Source organism: Vicugna pacos, chromosome 23, assembly GCF_048564905.1.
Source record: "Vicugna pacos chromosome 23, VicPac4, whole genome shotgun sequence".
Lineage (NCBI taxonomy): Eukaryota > Metazoa > Chordata > Mammalia > Artiodactyla > Camelidae > Vicugna > Vicugna pacos.
In genome coordinates, this window is record NC_133009.1 from 8,817,374 (window position 1) to 8,843,243 (window position 25,870).

At 43.4% G+C, this 25,870-nt stretch overlaps 1 protein-coding gene across 1 annotated transcript in view; it reads right to left on the reverse strand.

Annotated features, from left to right (window-relative positions):
- The window catches only part of LOC116277792 (adhesion G protein-coupled receptor B1-like), a 219,441-nt gene that overhangs the window by 172,848 nt on the left and 20,723 nt on the right, over positions 1 to 25,870 (reverse strand). Inside the window, exons 7-13 of the mRNA XM_072948444.1 lie at positions 22,863 to 22,916; positions 15,318 to 15,491; positions 13,127 to 13,409; positions 12,451 to 12,659; positions 4,793 to 4,882; positions 3,148 to 3,295; positions 1,212 to 1,921 (exon numbers count right to left, since the gene is read on the reverse strand). The gene's annotated coding sequence lies outside the window, so the exon portion shown is untranslated. The remainder of the gene's footprint in view (positions 1 to 1,211; positions 1,922 to 3,147; positions 3,296 to 4,792; positions 4,883 to 12,450; positions 12,660 to 13,126; positions 13,410 to 15,317; positions 15,492 to 22,862; positions 22,917 to 25,870) is intronic.

Below are 25,870 nucleotides of genomic sequence, written 5' to 3' on the forward strand. Positions count from 1 at the left end.
CTTTGGGGCTATGAACAAATCAGGTCAGGATAGCTGGCTTCCTCTGTAACCCCATGTAGCTTGTTTGGTGCCTCTACAGATGCTAGTTTGTGGAATCCATCAGCCCCACGAGCTCAGGAGAGACAAGAGCCCTGGACTTAATCAGCTGGCCCTGCCATGACCTGCTGGCATGAAAGCCCAGCCCAGCCTGGCCTCTGCCACCCTCCCTGCCCTGGCTGCGGCCCCAGCCTCCCGTGACTCCCTGGGCTTCCTGCAAGGAGGGCTCCCCTCCAAGTGCCTGCAAGGCCCCCTGCCTGCCCTGCTGCCATGGAGCCCAGCCCAGTGTCCCAGCCCACTGATCGTGCCCTCCTGTGCGGTGCCCCGCTCACCAAGGAAACCAAACTGCAAGAAGGTGGACTGTGCCCCAGACCCTCCCAGCGGGTTCCCACCCAGCACACATGCATTCCCCGCCTTAGTTGCCGAAGCCCACAAGGCTTCCCCACTCCTCTCCCAGAATCTTGAACACGGCTCCCTGACCAAGTGAGCCCCTAACTCTGGGTGACACACAGCCCCAAAAGCAGGGACCCCCACCTCCCTCCACCAACCTCATCTTATGTTTGGCTGTTAGTGCCTCCTCCCTCCCCTGACCTGAAAAGCAGCTCAAGACACAAAGGGCTTTGCTTGTGCCTCTTCACTGCTCCTCGTCCCTGGCACCAGAACCTCCCAGGAAATAGGTAACTAACCAGTTGCTGGGTAAGGATTTGTGCGGCCACACCAAGTGCAACCCCCAAACTGCATCTCCTGACCACACCTCCCGACAGCCCACTCTTATTTTTTTCTCCCATGTCCCAGGAGGCCCCTGCAGACCCTGCCACAGGCCACAGCAGCCTGCTAACCCATTAGAATCGTCCTACCTGCAGAAGAGGAGGAAACTTCCCCCAGCCAGAAATGAAAAACTCCCTCATCCTGGGAGAAACCAGACCCATCCTTCCCTGCACATTCAGCAAGCACCTCCCAGTGTGCTGCACCACGCCCGGCCCTGGGGGTCACATGCAAGCACCCCAGGTCCCTGTCCTCTCAGTGAGCCTGCAGAGAACATTTCTCTGTGCAACTGGCTTCCCCGAGGGAGCCCTTAGGGAACGGTGGCCAGGGCTACCCTGCAGAGGAGGCCCTCTCCCCAATCCCTCTGCCCAGGGTGCTGCCCCATGGGTCTCTCCCCAACTGTCACTCACCTGGAAGCGCATCCCGGCCCCTGTCCTGGATCAGACTGCTGAGGCACTTCTCAGGGCCATCAGCCACGACACTGGGGTCGTGACTGCCCATGACCAGGTGTATCATGGAGAAGTTGTCGCTGGGGTGGAACTGCTTGCTGGCTCGAGGGGTTGCAGAGCCTCAGCACCTCGTCAAGTTCTCCAGGCCCAGGTAGGTGCACGTGGAATCCAGGAAGGAGTCAACCTGGTAGATGCAGATGCGGGCTTGGCTGCCTTGGCCACCTTCATGGAAAGCATGTAGCAGCATGTGTCCGGTTTGCACAGGGTCCAGGAGCAGCACAAGGCATTGGCAGGGAACTCAGCGGCTGACAAGAACTTGTCCTGCAGCAGCGCAGTTCACGGCTCAGCCCCACATCTGCCTCCACAGCGACACGCGCCTCGTGCCCCGGCAGCAGCCGCAGCAGAAGGAAGATCCAGAGGGCACCCAGGGCAGATGCCTGACCCATCATCCTAGCTCATGGGGCCACCAAGGTTTCACAGGCTGGGCAGGCAGGCACGGGCCAGGCCCTGACATACGAAGGTCCGGCAGTGAGTGGGGTCAGGCCAGGCTGGGGCCAGGGTGCAGGGGCTCTGAGCGGAGGCAGGAGAAAGAGAGGGCTCAGGAGACCGAAGGGCAGCAGTGGCTCCTATCATCCAGGGCCCTGACACCGGCCTGGGGCTGCCAGCAGAGTCTGCAAGAGAAAGCAGAAGAGAGGACTGTGAGCCCCGTGGGGAATCTCAGACTCAGGCATGCTGGGTGCAGCGCCCACCCCGGGCTTGGGGCCCTGACACAGGCCTCGGCCTTGCTCCCAGGCAACTGCTCTCTGTACCTGTCTGTTTGCCACCTGCTAGTGTGTCCACAGGAGCAGGGAGCCAGGGGTCTGGGCACAGTCTCCTCAGTCTAGGCATGGGTGGGAGCAGTGGGCCGCCCCTTCCAGGGCCACAGGCCACAAGGGCCTCGGTTGTGCCCATTTGGATGGACACAGTGTCATGGCCCCCAGGGCTCCGGGCCTGTCTGCAAGCCCCATGGTGGCCATCGAGATCATCCCCACTCTGGGCCTCTCTGACCTCACCCCTCTCCAACCCCATCTTTCAGGGAAGGATATATGCAAACCCAGCCAAAAGGGGATGCAGGACAGGGAAGCAGAGGAGAAAGTTCATTCCAGCCATCCCCCAGCCTCCCTGCAGCCCTACCCTCTCAACCTAAGCCCATGTGAGTGCAGAGAACCCTCCTATCTCTACCATCTGACAGCACGAGTGACTGGTTCTTTGGGGGATGAGGGTGGGGTCAGATCTCGGTCTCTGGCTGTGCCTTTGACATCCACCTGCCTCCTCTCTGCCCCCAGCCACCCTGCTGCCTTTCACAGGGCCCCTCAGGTGCCCCCTTCAGCCTCCCACCTGAGCTCCTGCCAGGATGCTTCCCTTCCTTCGACCCCCTCCCACATTCATTTGAACACACATTCATTTTCATTTGGAAACAGGAGAAAAGGAGGAAAGAGGATCCAGGCAATGCATGTGCTAAGGCTCCTGAGCTGCCATTCAGCCTGTAAGTCCCAGCACAACAGGAGCATCTAACATCAGTGCCTGCAAGTAAGAGCGTGTTTTTTCCTTTCAGCATTTTTATGGTATTCCTTTTTCTACATTTATCAAGTTGACTAGAATGCCTGTGAACCTCGATTAATAAGAATGATGGACACATGCTGTTTCTGATTTTACTGGAATAAATGGAGAAGAACTTTATCACAGCAATGGAGCCCATGCACCGTGGAGTCAGACTGGCTTTAATCTCAGGTGCTAGCACCTACCAGGTATGAACGCAGGCAGGTCATTTAATATACAAGTCTCCCTCTGCTCATTTATACACTGGTGAATGATTAAGGAAAGTGGACTCTTGCCTCCTCTACACCATTGGTCTTACCGGAATGGTTACTTCCAGGCCGCAGCACTCCAGGTCTGGCAGCATCTCTGTAACCCAGTTGGGGCTAAATGGACACAACGGCTCAGAGAACGGCTCTGTGACACATGGAGATATTTGCAGCAATTCTTGATTTACATGGAGACCTTCTCTGAAAACAAAAGACAAGAGAGCAACATTATGTTATCCCATCCATAATTAAGGCTACAGGTAAAAAGTATGTTACCTTAAAACCAAGACCACTTTTTGGCCAGGTAAAATTGCGAATCACATCAGAGACCTTCTAAATCACATTCTTTCTCACTTGATATGGAAAAACAATCTTCAGTAACAACATTCAGTGGCGGCGCCTCTAAGTCATAGTCACACTACAGGGTTAACTTTCTATACATTGAATCTAATGGTATTGTTTCCTTGCCTAAAAAACTTTAGTAATTCTCCAATATACAGATGATTCAGTATATTATTTCTTAGCTTTACATATTAATTTGTTCACTGTAAGACCCCAAACCTTATTTTCCAGTCTCTGTACTTCTAACTCATCCCCCCGACATACCATTTATAGCTGAATCTTCTACTATCATCCCCACAATGTCATCCTCTCAATATGCGTGTTGCTTTGTGCCTTTAAGTCTCTACACACCCAGGACCCTTCATCTAGAACCCCTTCCCAATTCTCTGACTAGAAACTAACACCAATTATTTAAGCCCAGGTCACGCGTACCTGGGAAGTCCTGTCTCTCTCACACGGTCTATCCCTCTGTCCTCTTGTTCCTGCAGCGCTTTTTTATTGTGTCTGGTGTAGAGCTTTTAACACTGTACTGTGCTTACGTAAATGCTCCTCTGCTCCACATGAAAAAGTTAAAGAAAACACTGTACACTTATCTGTGCCCTCCAGAGCCGACCATACTGTGGTGCATGGGGGGCCACAGTAGTGCAAAATCAACTGTGTGAATGAACGAACTCCGTATCTCTGTCCCTTATGCCAGCTGCCTCCCACTCATGCCGTGGTTTCCATCTTGTGTACGTGTCTCCTACTACTTTACTGCCATGTGGGGACCCTGGGTTGTGCTACGTGTCCCTGTCACTGTCCTGTTTCCTATCTCTGTCACTCGTGGCCACAATGGTAGGTAGCAAGCACAGCCCTCCCATGGTGATGATGAGGGGAATGCGAGCTCCGTGACACAGGGCTTCCACCTGGGCCTCTCACTACTCAACATTAATACAGCTGTATTCTAGGGAAGGGTTTCCAAGAAAAATTGTAGTCATCATTAACCCTTTCTGAGGATGACGTAAGTTTGAACAAATAACATGAAACCCAAAAAGAATACTGTTGCAGCTACTACAGCAGAAGGTACTGGGGGGGGGGGAGCTCTGTGGTAACGATGTCCAGGGTGAGTGCAGGCTATAGCTCCAAAAATTTCTCTGTGATGTTAGTGTTTCTTATGCACAAAGATGAGCACCCTCATGTCCAGACTCAGATCCACAACTGCTCCCAAATACACACACACCCACACACACACGTGTAGAAACTGCTATTAAAAGGAACTATCAACTGAAGAAATTATCACAATCAAATGTTCTTAAGTGCAGGTTCAATAACTCTCCCCACTAGATGTTCTTTCCCAATATATTCTGTAAAATTTACCTGAAGTTTTTTAATGACTGTTTCAATCTGTTCAGAAAAGTGAGTGGCAACCAGCACTGCAGCTTTACCAGGCTTCAGGGACACAAGTTCCTGGAATGAAAGACAAAGGTAAAATGATCTTTAATGCTAAATTTAAATACAATTTCCACAAGATGTGCAGCATGAGCACCTACTTCAAAATTTTCATGAGCTTCTGCACTGCCTTTCAGGAGACTTCAATACAGGGCCTCAATTCTAATGAAAGGCATATTGCAAATAAGCAAAATTTTAAAAGTACCATTCAAAAAATCAGATTTTAATATAAAACATAATTCAGAATTCTTAGAAAATGAAAGCACTAAACATTCAGGATTCAGGCGATGACATCTACAGGATGAAAAGGAAACATCACCTCCCCAAATTCCCCGCAGGGAATTTCACCTTTGATATTAAAGTAGTAACTCAGTGAAATAAAAAAAGAATATAGTTGTGATTTCTCTAACTAAGAATTCTGAAATTTCACTTCTGATGCCTGGTAGACTATGAAATATGAAATCAGAAGTGTCTTAAGAAACTAACTTAAGGTTGTAACTCGAAGAGGTTGACCATTCTACGTAAGGCCTATTTCTGTCAAATCGAAGACTTTCAACCTTGCCCTCCCCTTGAACTTCCCTAGATACCACTGGCTCTCCTCTTCTTCTCAAAACTCTCTTCATACTTGGTTTCTATGACCCTATTCCACCTTTCCAATTGCATGTTCTATTGCTAACATGCAAAGATTGGCTACAGATCAACATATTATATTGTCAAATAAAAATATGACAAGTTATTGTGGCTGCAAAATTTATGATATAAATAGTAATTTTGTAGATAAGAATTAGCTGACAGAAATAAGTGTAGTTTACATCACTTTTAAGCAATCACCTCAAAACAGAGAAGGTAGTATCACAAATGAAAAAGAAATGTCACTACTGATCTTCAGACACTGAAAAGAAACTATTATGAATTAATTTGTGTTGAGAACTTGAAAATCTAAACAAAATGGGTAAATTCCTAGAAAACTATAAATTACTAAACTGACGTAAGACATGGAAAACCTGCATTGATTTTTAACCACTAAAGAAACTGAATAGTCAAAAATCTTCCCATATGGAACACTCTAGGCCCAAACAGCTTCACTGTTAAGTCCTTGCAATCATGTAAGGAAGGAGTTATTTCCAACATTAAATCTCTTGTAAAAAATTGAAAAGAAGAAACTACTTCAGCTCATTGTATAAGGCTAACAAAATTTTGATACTAAATCCAACATAAGAAAAGGAAAATTACAGATCAATCTTAATCATGAACACTGATATAAACATCTAAATAAAAACAAAATCCAAGATGTATGAAAAAGATACTACATTAGGATCAAGTTACAGTTATCCATAGAGTTCAAGGCTGGTTTAATATCCATAAAATTTACAATGAAAATACAGTAAGGGAGAAAAGGTAATAAAATTTACTTTTGAGAAAAACTGTTAGCATACAAAAAATAGAAGACTTCCATAAAAAATGTAAATACTGCACGTTAGAAATAAAACTTTTTAAATATTAACAATAGCACTATTGTGATAAAAAATGTAAAGTTGTGACAGTAAATCTAACCATCTAGAGGTGAAAATCTCTAACAGAGAAAATTATAAAACTTTATAGAAAGATAACTGAGTAAAGGGTTATGCCAAGTGGTCATTAAATAGAAGACTCACAATGTAAAGATGTCAGTTGAAATTGAAATTGAATGACAGATTCAATGCAATCCCTATCAGAACTGTAAGGTTAAAAAAGTTTCTGGGGGGGACTTGACAAGTTGATTCCAAAATGTGTTTCGAAGTATCAAAGGTCAAGAACAGCCAATACTCTCCTGAAGCTATCAAGACTTCTAATAAAGCAACAATATTTAGGACAGTGTGGTACTGATGTAGAGACAAAGCTCAATCAAACAGAAGAGCGCCCGTAAAGAGACCAAGCATGTAGACCCTTGATACACTCATGGTAAGGCCGCAATGCTGGGCATGGGGAAAGGCAACCTTTCATCACAACTGCTGCTGGGAGAAACGGGCATCCACATTTTTAAAAATAACATGGACCTCCACCTCAAACTATATACAAAAACTGCTTTCAGATGGATCTAAGATTTAAACATGAAAAGTTAAAAAAAAAAAGAAAAGAAAACTTCTACATAATAAAGGAGAACTTCTCCTTTGATATGGAAACAAAAAATTATTCTGACTACTTCAGAAAAAGAAAAAAGCTTTTATTAAAAAGAACCACAGAAAAAAGCCACAGAGAAGATATTTGCAACAGGTATCACTCACAAAAAGACTTCACATCCAGGTACATAAAGACCTCCTACAGATCAATGAGGACAAGAGACATTCCACCAGAAAAATGGGCAGAAGACTTGAAAAAGCACATCACAGAAAGGAAATTTCAACGGCCAACAAATATAACCAGGCTACCAATCTCATCAGTAATTAAGGATACGTAAATTTAAAATGTAATGAAATATTGTATCATTACACGTATACTAGATTGATAAGATATTTAAATCAAGCAAGAAAATAGAGCTAATGGCAGGGGGAGGCGGGCTGCCCTAGGGAGCTGGTGGATTTGCCCCAGGCTCCTGTCTCCCCCACACCTGGCTTGCAGGCAGCCTTTGCTGCCCCCAGGGGCAGGACACACATTTTCTGATTTGCTTACCGGAGGCTGGTGAGATGTGGTCAGCTGGTAGCGGTCAGGTAGCCCCCAACCCCCGCCTCCACTGCACCCTGCCCACCTCCCAGGAGCAGGCAGACTGGAGCATGTGTGTCCCGCGACCTGAGGAAGCAGAGGCCACCCACAAGCCAGGCCACAAGGCAGACTAGAGCAAAGAGGCCAGCTCCTCGAAGGCAGACACCCTCCCCCCGCTGCCCCCTGCTCCCTGACTGCACCACGCCCGCCTCCTGGGAGCCTGCTGACCTGGGGACCTGCCTACAGTGAACCTGGGGCAGCAGAGGCCACCCCTAGGCCAGGCCACAGGGGAGATGGGAGCAAATGACTGATTCGAAAGGGCAGCCCCCCTCCTGCCGCCACTGCTGCTACCATCCTTCCAGCCCCCTGACTACACTGAGCCCATGGTCTTACCAAAGTGGGTACAGAGGGAACATTATTTCAACATAGTAAAAACTATTTGTAACAAACTTATGGCCAGCATAATACTGGACAGTATAAAGCTGAAAGCCTTTCTGCTCAAATCTCGAACAAGACAAGGATGCCCACTCTCACCAGCTCTATTCAATACAGTAGCAAAAGTCCTAGTATAGCAGTTAGACAACAAAAAGAAAGAAAAGTGACCCAAGTTGGAAGAAAAGAGGTAAAATTGTCATATGCGGATGACATAGTACTATACACAGAAAACCCTAAAGGCTCCGCAGAAAAACTAAGCGCTAAGGAAAGAATTCAGCAAGGTAGCAGGATCCAACATCAACATACAGAAATGAGTGGCATTTCTTTACACGAAAGGAATAATCCCTTTTAAAACTGCATCCAAAAACATAAAATACTTAGGAATAAATCTGACCAAGGAAGTGAAAGACATGCAGAGACCTACAAAACAGTGAGTGAGGAAATTAAAGAGGACCTAAAAAATGGAAAGATATCCCATGTTCTTGCCTTGGAAGAATTAATAGTGTTCAAATGGCCACACTGCCCAAACCAATCTACAGATTCAATGTGATTCCCCATCAACTTACCCAGGACATTTTTCACAGAATTACGACAAATTATCCTAAAATTTACTTGGAATCACAAAAGACCCAGAATTACCAAAGCATTACAGAAGGGAAAGAATGAAGCTAGAGGAATAACCCTCCCAGACTGCAGACAATATGGCAGAGCTGCAGTCAAAACAGCACGGTATTGATACAATAACAGACATACGGATCAACGGAACAGAATAGAGAGCCCAGAAATAAACCCAAAAACTTCTGGTCAATCTTTGACAAAGGAGGCAAGAATATACAATGGAGTAAAGACAGTCTCTTCAGTGTAGGGAAAACTGGAGAGCTACATGTAAATCAATGAAATTAGAATAGTCCTTCACACTATATACAAAAATAAACTCAAAATGGCTAAGACTTACATATGTAGACAACACACCATAAACCTTAGAAGAAAACATAGGCAAAACATTACCTGACATACATCTCAGCAATGTTCTCCTAGGGCAATCTGCCCAAGCAACAGAAATTAAAGCAAAAATAAACAAACAGGACCTAAAAGTGAACTTACAAGCTTTTGCACAGCAACAGAAACCATAAGCAAAACAAAAGGACAACCTACAGAATGGGAGAAAACACCTGTAAATAATTCAACTGACAAAGGCTTAATTTCCAGGATACATAAACAGCTCATAAAACTTAGTAACAAAAAACCACCAACCCAATCCAAAAATGGGCAGATCTAAACAAGCATTTCTCCAATGAAGACTACAAATGGCCCATAGGTACATGAAAAAATGCTCAATATCACTAATTATCAGAGAAACCTAAGTCAAAACTACAATGAGGTATCAGCTCACACCAGTCAGAATGGCCATCACTCAAAAAAGTTCATGAAGATAAATGCTGGAGATGGTGTAAAGAAAAGGGAACCCTCTTACACTGCTGGTGGCAATGTAGTTTGGTATAACTGTTAGGGAAAATTCCTCAAAAAACTTAAAATACTTACCCTATGATCCAACAATCCCACTTCTGGGTATAAATCTAGAGGGAACTTCAGTGCGAAAAAAATACCTGCACCCCAGTATTCACAGCACCACTATGTACAATAGCCAACACATGGAAGCAACCTAAATGAAGCAACAAATGACTGGATAAAGAAGTTGTGGTATATTTATACAACAGAATACTACTCTGCCATAGAAAAGGATAAAATAATGTCATTTGCAACATGAATGAACCTAGAGATCATCATTCTTAAGTGAAGTGAACCAGAAAGAGAAAGAAAAATACCATATCACTCATGTGCAATCTAAAAAAAAAAAAGACACTATGAACTCATCTACAAAACAGAACCAGACTTACAGATTTAGTAACAAATCTTACGGTTACCAGGGAAAGGGGTCAGGGAGGGATAAATTTGGGAGTTTGAGATTTACAAATATTAGCCACTATATATAAAAATCGATTTAAAGAAAGTTTCTTCTGTACAGCACAGAAACCTATGTTCAATATCTGAAAATAACCTATAGTGGAAAAGCTGCTACAACCACCAACTGAGGAAGCAAGAGAACAAAGGAGAGTTAAGTTATCCTGGTCGCTAGAGCCCGGTCCTCGGAAAGTCCTTGCCCACCACTGACGCTGCCTCAACTGCACTGGGCCCTCCTCCCAAGAGAAGGCTGACATTAAGACGTGTCCCGTGAACCTGAGGTCGTAGAGGCCGCCCTCAGGAAAGATGGGAACAAGTCACCTGCTTGGGGAGGACACCACCCCTCCTGCCGCCGCCCTCTAACCGCACAGCCCCTGCCTCCTGGCAGCCCGCTGACCTGGAAACAAGTGTCCTGCGAACCTGGGGCAGCGGCGTGAGAGGGGAGCTGCCCATGGAGAGGGGGTTGATTTGCCCCCATCTCCCCGGCGGCAGGGCCAGGGGGCGGCCTCTGCTGCCTCAGGCACATCCCCAGGTCAGCCTGCGTCCCCGAGGAGGGCAGGCAGCGGCGGCAGAGACGGGTTTAGGGCTCTGTCTGTGCGAGCCTGTGGATTTGCTTCAGATTCCCCGCGGCCTGTCCTGGCCTCCGCCTCTGCCGCCCCAGGTTCGCAGGACTTGGGTACAGGTCAGCCTGCTCCTGGTAGGCCGGCGCTGTGCTGTCAGGGGAAGGGCGAGGGGGAGGCAGCAGCTGTGGCATTGGGCTCCCTAGTGGGAGGCGCGGGGATTTGCTCCCATTTCCCTCTGTTGCTGCCGCTCCGCTTGCACACGACCGCACCCACGCCCGCCTCTCAGGAACACACTGACCTGTAACCTGGGTCACGCGAACCTCCGGCAGCAGAGGCCGCCCCCAGGACAGAACACGGGGAAGATGGGAACAAATCAACATGATACAAAGGGCAGACGTCCTTCCCTGCCGCTGCCGCTGCCGCCGATGCCACCGCCCCGCACCCTAACAGCACCACGTCGCCTCCCAAGAGCAGGTTGACCACGAGAGGTGCACCCCACAAACATGGGGAAGCAGAGGACGCCCCAGGACGCGGGAGAATAGGGAACAAATACAGGGGCTTTCATAGGGCAGTCCCCACCCAACCGCGGCCCCGCAAACGCATGTCAGCTGCCACCCGGAAGCAGGCCACGACCTGAGGGCCGGTAGGTGCTCCGGGGCCGTCCTGCACCCTCCCACCTCCCGCGGGTGGACTGCTTTCCCAAACCCGGGCACAAGCGGCAGCGAAGACGCGGGTTCAGAGACTACTAACGGGGGAGGGGGCACCAAGAACCATGGCGGCGGCCCGCACCCACCTCAGGGTCCTAATGGGCCGCGCGGCCGGGCCTCGCCCGCGCACCCCTACCTGTGCGCCTCCCAAACTGCGCACCGCAGGCCTCATCCGCCGGCTCCCCGACCTGCGTGCCCCCACCAGCGCCCCTTACCTGCCCGGCGGCGGCGGCCCAGTCCCCAGGCCGCCTTCTTCCTCGGGAGCTGGTCCAAAGAGCACCCAGCTCCCGCTCAGCTTCCCTACGCTCTGGGAGGGTCCCGCGTCCGCGCCCCTCCTCCTCCCACCGGAAGCGCGGACCCTCGGCCTGGGGCTCCTGCTGTATAGGAGCCTGCGGATTAGCTTCAGACTCCCCCACAGCCTATCCGGGCCTCCGTCTCTGCTGCCCCAGGTTCGCGGGACTCGGGTTACAGATCAGCCTGCTCCAGGAAGGCGGGCGCTGTGCTGTGGGGAAGGGGGCGGCGGCGGCGGCGGGAATGGGGCTACCCCGTGCCAGCGCGCGGGGATTTGCTTCCATTTCTCGCTGTCGCTGCCGTCACCCCTGCACACTACCGCACCGCGCCCGCCTCCCAGAAGCTGACTGACCTGTAACGTGCGTCCTGCGAACCTGGGGCAGCAGAGTCCGCCCCCAGGACAGGACGCGGGGGAGATGGGAGCAAATCGACAGACTCCCAGGAGCACACCCCTCTCCCCGCTGCTGCCGCTAATGCTGCCGCCACCCCCGCACCCTGACAGCAACGCGTCGGCCTCCCAGGAGCAGGCTGACCGGTGAACGTGCACCCCGCGTACATGGGCAAGCAAAGGCCGCCCCAAGCAGTGGGGGAATAGGGAGCAAATTCAGGGACTCGCACGGGTCAGTCTCTACCATCGCGGCCGCCGCTGAGGCCCCGCGACCGCACCGCACAGCACCCGCCTCCCGGGAACAGACCATGACCTAAGGGCCGGTCCGAGGTGTTCCGGGGCCGTCCGGCAGCTTTCCCCCTCCCGGGGGTGCCCTGCTTTCCCAAACCCAAATACAAAAACCAGCGCAGACGCGGGGTTCAGGGACTACTAAGGAGGGGGGCCGCCCGCCTCAGGGTCCTGAAAGGCGCCGCGGCCTGGGCCTCACCCACGCCCAACTGCGCAGCCCAGGCCTCACCCGCTCGCTCCGCGACCTGCACGCCTCCACCAGCGCCCCCTTACCTGCCCGGCGGCGGCGGCGGAGGCGGAGGCGACGTCAAGCGGCAGCCCATTCCCCAGGCCGCCTTCTTCGGGAGCTGGCCCAGGAGAATCCAGCTCCCACTCGGCTTCCACAACCTCTGGGTTGGCTCCCGCGTCCGCGCGTCTGTGTGTCGGCGCAGGCGCGCCCCTCCTCCTCCCTCCGGCAGCCCGCACTCCGGCTGGGGCTCCTGCTGTGTAGGACCTGGCGAGTCGGGCCGACCGGGGCCAGACGAGGCGGGTCTCCATCCTTAACGCCCCTACTCCAGCACCGACCAGGTCCCGGAAGCCAGCCAGAACCACCACCCGCCCCGGGTCAGATCACATTCAACTCCACTACCCTTGCTCGCCTCCCCTCCCCACCCCGTTACTGATCCCCCTCACCCCTAGCCAGGCCCAGCCTCCCACCATACCCACAAGACAGGGCTCCTCCTCCTCACACCGAGGTCCCCGTCCCCACTCTCCACCCCGCTAGGTACTGAGCTATGGCCTCTACACCCCAAGCTCACCCCTCATGCCTCACCACAGGACCACCAACATCCCGAAATGATCGGTCACCCCTCAGCTGGGTCAATTCCACCCCGACCGGCCCCTTGCTCCTCACCGCGGGATCCCCCCACTCTCCAAGTCCACCCCAGCCCGGAGCTGACCGCCTCCTCACCTCTCACCCTCAGGTGGGGCAGGGAAGTCCGGGCTCAGGTCACTATAGGACGGCCCCCAGCGGGTACAGTACAATGTCAGGATCCGGTACAGCTAGTTTCAGAGACCACAGGGCTCCAGTGGCCTGGCTGGAAGCGGTTCCAATTCCCGGGCGCCCTGTGCCTCGTCTGAGCTGGCGGGTCAGGGTGGTCCCTGGTTGCCCATCACTGGCCTGTGGGCCTTAGGTGGTTGATGGCCCAGATGGTGATCAGGACCCGTAGGCCAGAGGCACTGGGCACAGGGACCTGCAGGGGGAGGGGGGAGGGGGGCTGAGCACAGGGGGATAGACAGGAGGTGGGCCGTATGCATGAGGCTCTGGGACTGAGGGAAGAGGGACGGGAGATTTGAAAGTGTCCATATGAGGAGCCCACAGCTGAAGAGCCAAGGAGGCAGCTGTGTTGGCCTGGCCACCTTAGAAACCGCCACGACACTGGTCCCTTGCATCCCCAGAGACTGCTGACTGGCCAATGAGACTTCCCCTGCCCTCCTCCCCCCTATATAGTTTACCAGCAATTGAAGGGACTTTGACAGGTCGTTTTAACCACCTGTAATTGCTACTTTGTGGAAGATCAGGTCCAAGTTACGGTGAACCTGGGAGGGCTCCTGCCCAAACCCCAGCCTAGGACAGAGGAGGACCCACCCAGACACATCCTCTTACCTCTCACCATAAAAGCACTGTAGGAGAAAAGAACAAACCAGACTCCATATTAGATCTGTTCCTTTTCCTTTAACCCTGTGCCCTGTTCTCTAGGCTTAGTCTTCCCAGCTCTGCATCTTTTATAAAACAATGTTGCCTTTAGCCTGAAATAGACAGGAGAGCCTATTCTTGGGGCTCTGACCTTTAAGGATGTCAGCACTTCTGCACTCGTACAAAGGTTGCAGAATAGAAAACCACTTTTGTTTTGTTGGAGGTTTTACAGGGGCACCCTGACCTGACCCACGTGGACAGCTGCAAAGGGTTCCCAGAACAAAGAACTCCTACACCAAAAAGTTGGCAACAACCAACCACACCCCCTCTCCTTTTTAGTAGAAAAAGAGCCTGACTTGGGGAAGTCAGCGGGAAATGTCCCCCACCCACCACCACCAAAGGGTATTCACCTCAAATCAACTGAACTTGTGAATTCTACCTTAGAGGACAAAAGAGGTGATTAAAATTAAGGGTCAATAGAGGATCTGCTTATCCTTGATTATCTGAGTGGCCATAAATGCAATTATATGTATCCTTATAAAAGAAAAGCAGTTTTGAGAGAGCTGAAGAAATGATATGAAGACAGACGGAGATCGGAGTGATACCGCCACAAACCAAGCAACACCTACAGCCACCAGGATCTGGAGGAGCAGGAAATGGTATCTCCCCTGCAGTCACCAGGGAAAGTTTGGCACAACACCTTTATTTCAAAGTTCTGGCCTCCAGAACTGTGAGAAGATGAGTTTCTGTTGTCTTAAGCCACCACATTCATGGTGACCTGCTACAGCAGCTACAGGAAACTAATTAGGCCTGTTTGCTTTCTTTGAAGGACTTTCGACACACTGTAAACTCAGGGAACTTACCACTCCAATCCTTTCTGATTGAAATAGTTTTCTTCTAGATATGCAAAAACTTTCTCCAGTTCTTTCCTCAAGTACCAGCTTCTGTGTAAGGTCTTCCCTGATCATGATCACCTTATTTAAAGCTGCAGTCTCCTAGCATCCCCCGTCCTCCTCTGCACTGCCCACCCCAAGCACTTAGGGCATACACTTTACTTATGAATGTATTCATCATCAACAGCAAGGCTAATGGAATGTAAGCTCCATCAGGGGAGGGGACTGGGTCTGGTTTGTGTACCTGGGAAATTCCAGCACCTATGTTAGTGCCTACAGGGAGGAAAACACCCAAAATAGATTAAGGAGTGCCAATGTGCCTGAGAGAATGAAGGAACCAGGCAGAGAACTGGAATCCTGACCACCGTGCAATCTTCGTTGCTCCTGAATTAGGTCGGTGTCTTAAAGTTTACACTTCATGTTGCTGTTTTTCTTTTTTTATGAAACTGCTAGCAGTGACGAGTTCAGAAAACGAAAACGTGTAATTCTGAATGCAATGCCACTGGAAAAGCTCTCTCCACAATCACCGAACAAAGCATCCTTGAAGAAATATCCTGGCACTTAGAACATACCTCCATATTCTGAGAAAATGGATCCTCTGGATCACACAACGTTGAAGATATCCGATGGTTGCAACGGAAACATCGCTGACTTACATTCTGGGGGACTGGAAATGTCTGTTGAATAATCGTTAACCTTCCAATTGACCATCTTACAAGTTCCTGTACATCCAGATCATTTATTTCCTGTAAAATAAGATAAGAAATGGAAGAATTAGAAATGCTTTATTTAACAGAGTAACAGAAACACAAAACTATCAATGAGTTGTTATCTGGAAATGCTAAGGGATCCTGTTACTGTAATACATTTGTTTAATGCTTAGCCCACATCCAAGTGAAAACAACAACACACATTCATTAAAATAATCAACTCATTTGTAGTTGCTGTCTGTACTTCAAATTATATACATTATGTATATAATAATTAATACTTAAATAATTTGAAACACAGCAATTGACTTAAATATACTTTATCAGTAATAAGTTTATAGTATATTAAAAACTTCAGAAAAAAATGTGTTGTATGAACATTGGGAAAAGTCAGAAAGTAAGTTGCTTTTATGCTTAATCATTCGTTAATGGATTTCAAAGTACCTTGAGTATCTAGGAAGATAGTTGCAATGTAAGAGTAATATATATCGTTCTTACCAATTAAAAAAATGGGTTCTGAAATAAGATTGGTAGAGAGGAAAAGAGGAGATGTTATTTTCAAAAGACTTTTCCTAATGATTTCTTTGAACTATTGATGTTAATACATACATTTCTCTTGGTAAGGAATAGATAAAACAAAGTGCTAACTGCTGAATAATTAACTTAGTATATAATTGTGGTCTTAACATAAAGATGAAAAATATGTTGATTAATATAGTGTGAGCTCCAGTGCTCTTTATACAAATTAATACTATTTTGCATGTGAGCATTTGCGAAACTCAAAGAAAAGCAATTTCTATTTCCTTTTCCCCACCAACTCCTAACTCCAGACTTAAATTTTAGGATTTGACTCAATCATAAACGTAGAAGTAATAAAAATAAAATATCATTTTTACAACATACACCTGTTCTAATTGAACACTGTTCTAATTGGAATTTGTCAGAATAGAAGTGATCAGAATTAATTTTAATGCAGTCTTTTACTTAGGCCGTTTGCGCTTCAAAGTGCCCATTTGGAACCTTTTAAACCAATGAAGTCTTTACAATTAATGTATCATTGGTTTCAATACATTCTTATGGCAACAGAAATAAAAGATTTGACACAAGAGACATTTTGGATTGGAGTGAGCCATTTCTCAGTTTTGTTTCAAAGACTTAGAATAGAATAATGGAAGACAAAGAGAGGATTTACAAGTGTATATTTTCTCCATTTCCTTACTAGGCTAATCACATATTATTCTTTCTTATAGCACACAGTAGCTTTAAAATTCATCCTTTATTTATAATCTTTATGAAATATAGATTTTTCTGAAAACAAAATAACACCTGCCATCAGCTATATCTAGTGTAATATCCTGGATTTCCAGTCGATTAATCCTTAAAGTACCATAAAAAATGGTTTTCCTCAGTTTAAAAGGCCGTCTTTTTCCTTTAGTGTGTGTCATTTCACTGGCCACCAAAATTTCTGCCTGGCACAAAGCAGGTCGCTTTTTAAATTCTCTGTCATCTACTCAGAGTAAAATTAGTGTTCTGTCAACGCCATTTTAAGCCTGAACTTTAACCAGAAAACTTTTAAAGTTAATTAATATTGCTACTCAATTATCTTTACATTTAAAAAAAATGTCATATTGTGCAGACAGGAATTTTCATTTAAAAGGACAATGAAAAAATTAACTTTTCTCATAACCTTGACTAAGTCGTGTTGTATATGTGGTCTTTTTATCTTTAGCAGTAGATTTATCAACATTTTGTCGAAGAGCATCGTTTCTACATGTTCCACTCATGGTGAACTACAAATCAGAGTATTAGAACAAAAACTTACATTTATTAAGTCCTTACTATATATTAAGCAAAATGCTAAGTACATAACCTATTATCTTATTTACTGCTAAAAATTACATTCTGATTCAGATACTGTTATTCTCACTGATAAATAAACAGGAGATTCCAAGCCCTTCATTCAAAATATTCTCTGTTCATAATATGAATTCATAAATGTCATCACAAGAGACATTCTCTGAAATAATTATACAAGAAATCCATTTTTACTTACAGGAATTATTTAGATCAATATTCATGAATGACAGGAATTAAAACTCTAAAGATATATTATTCCAGCATTTAATAGCCTGATGACTCTATAAGGAATGATAAAGTCATCTAGCATGAGCTAAAGTCTTTAAGAGGACTATTTTTAAACCCACAAAAGGGGATGGTTAACTTTTACAGGTTCTAAAAGCAGAAGTTCTCAGGTATCTAAGCGACTAAACTATATCTGAGAAAATGTCAATTTGAATTGAGTATATTTTGCCTATTATTATTTGGGAAAGGAAAAAGAAAGTAATTTTCTGGGAGGAAAGAATCAGCCATTCTGAATGAAGTTAACAGACAGTCTGTCACAAAAAATTCACTTGCAGTCTTAGTTCTGACACCTGATCTCAAAAATAGTTTGATAGTGATATGAAAACTTGATTAGGCAGCTGCCTTATATTTACAGAACTGCGTTTTCAAAAGGTGCATTTCAAGAGTAGTAGATGCAATGTTATATAAACGCTAAAAGCCAAGGGAATCCTTAATCTATCAAGGATATTTTAAATGAAAAAGAAATCCGTAAGTAAACTTCTGTATTAAAACATAGAACTACTGTATAATCTACTGGAATCTATACTGTTCTAATGCTCGGAACTTTAAAAATGTTTAAACCATCTGATTTTTTAAAATAACCATGTGAAGAACTAGTTTGCCACTCACTCTCGCAAACCGCCCATACTACCCAAATGTGCTCGACATAGACATTTCCTTTATTTGCAAGAATTTAAGAAGCTAAATTATAAAATTAGTTTTTGTGTGTTATTTTTGGACTCAGTGTATTTATGAAATAAGAACTGATAGTGCAATACAAATGAACAAATACATTTTAGTGTACCTAACTTTTCTCAATTTTCCTTCTTTAGTGAGCAAGGCATACAGTCTTTTTCCCCAAAAATAATTTACGTGCATAATCAAAAATTATTAAGAACCAAATCAATAAATCCAAGAGAAGATTCTTGTTCACTTTGCTGTCCCAGTTTAATGTAGGATGGACTCTGAACTGTTAAGAGACAAGAAAGAGGAAAGCTAAAATATTTGGTAGGGATACAACTCCATCCAGAAACAGCCACTTCCCAGAACAAATCTTTTAGGAAAACTAGATCACTCCTGAATCCTTGTAGGGTATCAGCTTTAGGCTTAAGTTAATAAAATTCCGGTGAAGGAAAGACTCTCAAAATCCATTAGATGAGATACCAATCTCTACTATATAAACTACTTCAGAGAAGGGGCCCCCTTCCTCCTTTTCCTGTTCTTTTATTTGTTAAAATGTTACAAAGTTCCTGGCTCCTAGTAGATACTCATTAAATATCGATAAATTTAAAAAACAAATGAATGATAAAAAAAATGAAGACTTTACCCAACCACCTTCTAAAGGACAGATGCCTACAACTGTAAGTAGAGGCACTGGGATGCTTTAATAACTTGATCTATTCTAAACAAAGCAAGTTTTAGTAATGATATTAAGCAGTGTACTATGTGGTGGCATTTAAAAAGATTATGCTTTCCGTTGGTATTGTTTTGCTCATACGTCTATATTCATGTTTTTGCAAAGATGATCCTTTGATGCTTCCATCAAGTTTTAACTTCTACAAATATTATGAAACGTGAACCACCACCAGCTGTAGACTGTAGGAACAGGAAGAGGAGCAGAGTGGCAGCTTTCTGCTTGACATTTTCATTACACTTAGGCTTTTCAAATCTCAAAAGAACAATAAGAAGAACTTCTTAACGGCACAATTCAGTAGCAATTAACAGAAAATAATGGCTTAAACTATTTAAATAAGAAGTCAGGGCACCAAAGGTCAGGCTGAGTATCAACAGCTAAAAGAAGGGTGCACAAAGCATTATCCTGCTTGCAGCTCTAAACAGTGCATAGCTTCCTATCTGAATGTCTAACTTTTGTAAAACTTAAATAAAGTGCTAGGCCATCTGCTTCAGGACCCTGAAGGGATGACAGTACTTATGTGGAAAGGCTGTTCTGTGCTACAGCCACTTCTCCCTGCAGATTGCAGGGAGAAGATAAATACCATTACCAACTACGAACAGATGATTGATTACACCATATGAGCTGGCACGGCCTCTCATTATTACAGCACACGCAATGCAAATGAAAAAAAGACAGTTTTCAAGTTTCAACATCAATTTGTACCATGATGCACAACGCCAACTTTGATTTGTAGTCTCTCTCTGAGACACTGTTGGTGCAACAAGATTAAATAAATGTTTGCAAGCCATTTTAAAATTAGCAACAAAACAGTAGCTACACAAACCAAACTAGACACATTCGTGATCCCCATGTTCAGGCAAAATGGGCATCTGCATGTTGTTGGGTTTTGTGGCTGTTGATCCTTTTAGAGTCTATCTTCCAAGCAAATTTGAGAAATCCTCATTTCTTCTTTTATGGAGACTAGGGTGAATTATGATTCATCCATTACAAACAGGACTGTAAGTGAAATAAAGGTAGTGAGACTCAAGTTTCCTTTGGAGAGAATGAGGTGATTGAATGCAATCACATGGAAGAAAGGGTGCTGACCACAGATATACTGAAGGATGGGCTTTGTTTGGGATGAAAATACAGAAAATAATGCTTGATCTCTGAGTTGTAACCTAGCTTAGAAAATATAATGACCAATGTAAACAGTGTGTGCTGTGAACATCAAATTTTTCAAAGGTTAAGCAGTGCTGACCTGCCGTCCTGTTAAAACGACATCTCTGCTCAAGGACCAGCAAGGAGGCTGTGGGTAAAACAGAGATAAGAGTTCCAGTAATGGTAAAGGGAAGTTAAGTTATGACAGTTTACAATAGGAAACCCAAGTGTGAAGGGGAGAAAAGAACTGAGGTCTTCTATACTGTCTTCTACACTTCTAGCATTTATTGAGTTATTTGCTGGTTAGATTGCTTTGTTTGTGTGGATGTTTTCTTTGCTAAATGGTGGGCCAAATTATGGAATGTCCATTTAGAGACATCATTTGCCCTTCTAATATTTTATGAAATAAAATTTAGTAAGCTCAACAAAAGGAGTCATAATATTTATTAAATATATATTAAAATACAACTGTATTATTCTTTCCAAGATAATCATCATCAATGAAACACATGCTAGTTTGCTCAGTCAGATTTCCTCTCTATAATATGAAGAAGCGATTTCTTCCACAGTACAAACTGACACACAAGCATGAGACAGATGGCCACTGGTATCCTGGAAAGCTCTCTTTACCTGGGTTCATACTTTTAATATTCAGATACAGTGCTAGAGGTTAAATTAAATACGGAAAAAAGTTAATTCAGGGGTCCCTTCTGCAATCTTGCCAAAGAATAGAAAGGAATGGGCATTTCCATTTATACATTATAGGTGTTAATAGGCTTGATTAATCCATGTCTCTAAGGAGGCAAGAAATCACTTTTTTCCCCTAGTCAGCTCTATTGATGCAAACAAGTAAAATGGCTCCAGCTTGTTTTACAACAGAAAAACCTGTGTGGTCTATTCGCCGTCAGCAGGTGGGGAATAAAAACAAGGTGAGACAAAAACAGGAATTAGTAACCTAGAAAATAATAAGCTAAAGACAAAAAGTAACAAGATATGGCTCCTGTAAGATTGAAATTTAGGTAGCAGAAATTTCAAAAATACAATCTGTAAGGAAAATTATTGAAGCAAAAGAAAATGAAGCAAGAACAATCAAAGCTTTAGGCTGGAAAGGACTAAGAGGTTTTACATTCCATTATCACCTCTTCATAGTTGTGTAATATTTGGCCAACTGTTTATTTCAATCTTAGATTCCTTGCAGAAAAATAGAAATGAAAACATCTCATTTGAAAAGTTATGAAGGTTTGTTAAGTTTCCCTTTTCCTTTTACTCTATCTTGATATCTAGTCATTCGAGACGGAAACTTGAGTGGTATTACAACATTAAAGTTATTAAAAACTTTATTGAAAAGCAGATCTCACATACACACATTATCTTTGGGGATCTCAGAAAAACACATCCTAATTTGACATAAGACACTCACTGACAAATCATGTAGACCTACAGTTTGGCAGACCAACAACAGGTTTGTAAGATGTCTCCAGTGCCTTTACATTGAATGAAAAAGAGCCAACGAGAGCTAAAACTCCATCAGTGAAGTGTGGTGCAGGAGAAACCACTTGAACTGAGAACTGGTTTTACTTTTCTGTGTAAGAAGAGACAAATCATACGCTTCCCATGGCCCTTATTCCCTCATTACTTCATAATAATATTTAGCATTCAACAAAATACTGCGTGAGAAAGTGATTTGTGAGCTTCCCCGTGCTCTGCTCATTACTGCAGCACTATTTATTGCCTTTTGTCAGGACTGTGTTACGGATACTGGATAATATTCCACTTAATTTTTATCGTGAACTTGTAAAGTAAATGTTATTATACATACAAACAAAACAACCTGAGGCACAGGATGATTACACTATGTTTCCATGGTAACACGGCTAACCAGTTGTGTAGCCAGGATGGAGCCTATCTGGCTAATTGCAAAACCAGTATTCTTGCCCAAAATGCTGTTTTGTTCCTGAGACAAAACTTGTTATTCTATCATTCAATATTTAGTATCTGTTGATAAATAATACGTAATTTTTACTCATAAGAGATAGATATGTTGAATCCTAGGTCTCGTTGAGAACAGATTCACATGATCTCATTATTTATCCCTGACTGACCTCTCACTGTCCTCTCCAATTCTGACTGGCAGGTGCTAATAGAATAATTTGTTTCAGAGGGCTCTCATATTGTAATAGTATATTTTTATCTTATGTATGGTCCTTAGAAAATTCAAAAAACTTTCACAAGGGACTTGACAAGTGGGTGAATTTTAAAACAATTGTATTGCTTTATGAAAAGAAAAACAATCTGCTCTTGTTTACTCATATTCATGTGCTAAACTATTTAATCCTTGTGTAAACGGGGGTGGATGCAAAAGTTCTAGAAACAACAGTAAAATATAAATGGAACATAAGCACTCCACTGGGAGGAATTCACCGTGCTGACAAAGAAGAGCTGTACTTTTCATAAAGATGATCTCCTGAAGTAGGCAGTGTGTGTCAATGGAAAAGGCTAAAAGATGCTCCGTGGGGAATATGTTCTCCATTTATTTCATTCATGCAAAGCCCTTTATAACTAAAAAAAAAAACCTCCTTACTCTACTTTTATCTAACAGCATCCACTCAGTAAGCTGAAAGTTTACTTTGTGTTCTGTCTCTTGGTAGAAATTCAAGGCCCTAGGAATGCTGTGACTATACATACGAAAACAGGACCCAGAGTTAACAGCAAGGTTTAGTTTACTTTACCTCATTTATAATGATCCAGTGACAGTCAAAAGCAACCAAATTCGTCTCCACAACCTGGAAGAGAAAAGAACTCAGTTATCAGTCAGCATTAATTGTGGAAAACAAACCAAACTAAATAGATATACTTGCCAAATGGCAAGAAAAGTATACTACATGTTAGCAAGGTCTGTGTTACTCAAATGAAGATGGAAACTATTAGTAAAACACTGTGGAAGCACGTGTTCATCTCATAAATGCACTGTAGACTTGCTAATTAAGTTTGAAAATATAATCAAAAGCCTAGAAAAACAAAGGCTTCGATTGAAAAAAATATATAAATAACACTTCAGTGATTTAACTTAGAGTAGAGTTCCAATCATATTTCCTACTCCAAATAAACTTTGATGACCTTCCATTATCTACCTGAGAAACACCTAAGTACATATTCCTCCATAATCTGACTCTTAACATTCTTATCATCTATATCCCTGTGTATGTGTTTGTTATTGTCTTGACAAAGTAAAATGCTCTATGTTCTGAAAAGTTTTGTTCAAGTGTATTCTAAGGAGATCCAATCATAAAATTACCTGAATGTAAAGACTAAAAGCAATAAACATTTATACTAGAACATGTTATAGGTGGGTAATTTCAGTAGCTTTTAGACCACTAGTAATATGAACAGAAAGAAAACTTCTGTTAAAAGAAAAGTGAACTACTTGTAGGCAACAATCTTGTCTGGATAGCTATGGATAAATTGATTTGAAATGATCCTCAGCTAAGGACCTAAAAGTGACCCCTCTGTGTGTGTGTGTCTCTGCGTGTGTATAGTAGAGGTAACTTTTTTTAAATCAAGGTTTCCATTCTATCCAGTTTATCATACATATACTGAGACATGTTTTATAACTCATGCCATGGAGCAAATAGATCTGTAATACGCTAAACTGATTTGAAAGAGATTACTCCGTTATTTTCAGCAACAATACCACCTGCAGATTAGGTTTTAATTGAAGATACTTTCTAATAGCTAGCAAGGAATTGTTATAAAGTGCAAATTACTTTCGAGGGTTATTCTTTGAGGGTATTCTGAGAAATACCTACTGAAAGATGCACTGAATTATGAAAAATACAAATGGAAATAAATTTTTATGTGATTCAATGCTTTTTTAAAGTATATAATTATTTGCAGAATTCAAAAAAAATCTGGTATAGCTTTATACCACTTCCATATACATCATATAGATTCCTAGGACCTTACTAATGTGTATATATAATACAGTCTCATAGAAGGGAGGATATGTTATCTGTTTTTGAGTTATATCATTATCATTTTTTCAACAAATGCTCAACTTCTAGGTGAAACTTAATGTAGAAAATATGACTCATGCAGTTTTCAGTTTTTTGTTTTAGCTAAAAAAATTACTTTATACCAATGACACCCTTTATTTCTAATTTTATAATTATTTTTCTTTAATCATCTTAGACAAATTATCAGTAATTTATTAGCAACAAAATGTTAAAAAAAACAAATGAGAACACCATAAGAATTTAATGGAATACAAACTAGACTCACATATAAGAAAAGTAGTTCTCTGTATTAAAAAAAGAGAAATTATATTGAATACGGGGGGAAAACCCACATGACTAACATAGAAACATGAAGTATTTATAGAAAAGACAATGAAAACCAAAATATAGATTGAAAGTACTTCTCGAACAGTATTATTAGTAGAATGAAGAAATGACTCAATTTAGCTTAAATTATCCCCATTTAGACAATGTGTACCATGTGGCAAGATCAAGCAAAATTCACTCTATGAGAACTCTGTATTAACCTGTAGAACTTAAGTAAAGACTTACTTTGTGCAACAAAATTTATGAAATAAGTAGAAAGTAAGAGTTACCTTCTTGATATGATAATGATAACATAATAATGTGTCTATAATAACATTGATAATGTGTCTAGACCACAAAATTTACTCAACTTTCACACTCTGTCTTGAAATAAACTTTCAGGCAGAAGCAGAAAATAGTATATTGGTACAGGCTCAGTCGTGCGTTTCAGTAAAGGAGAAAGGCAAATATATCATCTAAGGCCATGATACCACTAGCCATACCACCGTCCTTTGCTTAGGAAATAATCTTCTCTTATTCCTGTCTCTCTTTAACTCTTGAATACTAAACTATAAAACATTTTTCTTTATATTTTTGAAACAAGGAAAAAAATATGAGCACATTACAGCATATAAAGAAATAAATCATTTATCACAATAGCTCAAGGTCATGGAGCAGACCCCACTTCCCTACTCCCTGAAGTAGTCTTATGCTAAAGCTGAAACCAACCTCTGCTATGTTCAGACATTGCATTTTGGGTCTACCTGTTAGAGTGATTTAGCCTATCTTCTTTATTGCAACGCATTTTTACTAATCTCAGCTATGCGCCTTTTTCTAACCTTAATTAATTTTAATAAACACACTTATTAGAGTGATTTAAAATTCTGTGATTTTATAAAAGCATGATTTCAAAACCATGCAATATCTGTTGGCCTTTTCATGAATACTGAATGTTCAGGACTTTTTTTATGAGCCCATTGTTCTTTGGGGAAGGAAAATAAATTATACCAGAAAGTTACTAAGCATCTGGAGGTAAATGTGCCTCGTCCCTTTAATTATACAAGATATACAAGATATACATGGACACACAACTAAAACCCATGCTTTACTGTGGCGCCACATTATAAAGGAGCTCTGAAACTTTTTTAATGCTATGTTGTACACAGAAAGTTAATGCTTCCACTCATTATCTGAGGAACTATCCACTAAAAGAGGACTATACTTTCCTTAGGTCTAGGTTAACATCTTCATGTATAACTAATTAGCTGGCATAACTTCTCTGATTTTTTATAATTGAATGTTACTAAAAGAGAGCAATGCAAAAAGCCACTAATTAAAAAAGTAACCGATATCTGTAATGGTAGAATGAAAATTTAGTGAGAGGCATAAAAAGGTGATGGGGAGATCACTAGCTTAGA